The sequence below is a fragment of the Papio anubis genome, chromosome 9 (assembly GCF_008728515.1).
Source record: "Papio anubis isolate 15944 chromosome 9, Panubis1.0, whole genome shotgun sequence".
Classification (NCBI taxonomy): domain Eukaryota; kingdom Metazoa; phylum Chordata; class Mammalia; order Primates; family Cercopithecidae; genus Papio; species Papio anubis.
Window position 1 is genome coordinate 1,690,660 of NC_044984.1, and position 1,868 is coordinate 1,692,527.

At 47.3% G+C, this 1,868-nt stretch overlaps 1 long non-coding RNA gene across 1 annotated transcript in view; it reads right to left on the bottom strand.

The window, feature by feature from the left end:
* LOC116268819 overlaps positions 1–1,299 on the bottom strand; it is a 3,044-nt gene extending 1,745 nt beyond the window's left edge. The window contains exon 1 of the long non-coding RNA XR_004175969.1: positions 37–1,299. This is a non-coding gene — a long non-coding RNA (uncharacterized LOC116268819). The remainder of the gene's footprint in view (positions 1–36) is intronic.
* Positions 1,300–1,868: the final 569 nt, after the last annotated feature.

Genomic DNA, 1,868 nt, shown 5'->3' on the forward strand with positions numbered 1-1,868 from the left:
CTGATGTACTTCGTTCAGTTACGTATTGCTTGGTACCTGGTTTGAAAGTTATGTCTTTCATATATTTATTTCCAGAGACCCTTTTAGCAGCAGTTACATTTCATAAAGGAATTTTTAATATCTCTTTTGTTCCCTGCTATGTCTGCCATCGCCCACAACAATGCCTAGCGCAAAGAAAGCACTCAATAAATATTTGCTGAGTGAATGAATGATGTTTCTTCATGAACAGACGAGGAAACTGAGGCATAATGTGATTAACTGCCTGGTCCATCATATCATTTGTTCTATCAAAATTGCAAGTAATAGAAACCAATTTGAGCCAGATACGAAGGAGTATGACGGGAGGGGTCCCAGGAGTCTCAAAGACGCCAGGGTCTTCAGGAACTGACCTGGACACCTCTGGATCTCTCTCCCTTCCTCCTCTCTCCTCTGAGGTCTCTCTCTCTCTCGGTTCCAGCCACAGGAAGGGACTCTGAATCTCTCCCGGTCCTTGTCCCAAATTCCCAGGATGGGCTTCTGGTCAGGGCTCTGTCCACCATTGCATGACTTTGCAGCGGTTCAAGTCAATGAGTGGCGGGGCTGAAGAACCCATCGAGGTGAGAGGAGCCGCTCACATTCTCACGAATTTCTCTGCGGATGGTTAGATCCAGAGAACACATGATCCGGCTGGTGTGAATGACACCCCTAAGTATTTACTCTGGAAATTCTCATGATTATCTTTACTGAGGAGTCTTTTATCTGTGAAAATGCATAATTATGGAACAAGTCCTGAGGATTGTCTAAAATTACAAGTGAAAACTTGAGCCCACTGGTGTGAAGAGGAAGGTTTCTGTTCTCTGAATAACCCAGGACGGGACACACACCCGTTCATCTACCTTGCAGGGCTGAGGGAGCCAGGTTGCTAAGAAGCAGAGAATAGACTAGAGTCAGTGACAGCCCCTGGCTGGTATTCCGCCCTACAGGTGCATTCATTCCTCAATACTGAGCTGTATTTGAAAGCAGTCATTCCTGTGGATGATTTAAAGGTATTTTCCCTCTGACAGGACCACACTACAGTATCAATTGCTTCCTTCATACATCTTCCTCATTCTTCAAGGCCTGAGTATGCCAAAAAGGAAGAGCTGAGAGGGATAAGGGTTGCCAGGATGTTTCTGCGAATCTCCCACAGCTCTTGGGGGCACCCAGCAGGCACTTGAAAGCTGACTTACAGCCGGGTGTGGTGGCTCACGCCTGGAACCCCAGCACTTTGGGAGGTCAAGGCGGGCGGATCACCTGAGGCCAGGAGTTTGAGACCAGCCTGGACAACATGGTGAAACCCTGTCTCTACTAAAAATACAAAAATTAGCCGGGCGTGGTGGTGGGTGCCTGTAATCCCAGCTACTCGGGAGGCTGAGGCAGGAGAATCGCATGAACCTGGGAGGCGGAGGTTGCAGTGAGCTGAGATGGCGCCACTGCACTCCAGCCTGGGCAAATAGAGTGGAACTCTGTCTCAAAAAGAAAAAAAAACAAAAAACAAAAAACTGGCTTACACCCTGTGACTGGCCGCCTTTTGTCCTTTTTGTTTTGACAGCAAAAGCCGTATAGTCCTTGAATGCTATGACAGGCAGGACACATTTGTAAAATAGGAAGTAATTACACTCACACTTTTTAGGTGCTATGTTTCCTTCCTCGTTTTATTTTCTAACATGAAAGTAAACTTTTTAATGCACCTAGTGTCTCATCTGACAGAGAACACAGCCTTAGGTCAGAGCAGGTATCAGCCCGGAGCCCGCTCCAGACTGGTCTGCAGTTCTGCGTCTGGCCACAGAGTGTCGCTACCTTCTCAGTTCTAGCCAAATAGCTCCGGCTCACACCTTGGTTCAAAACAA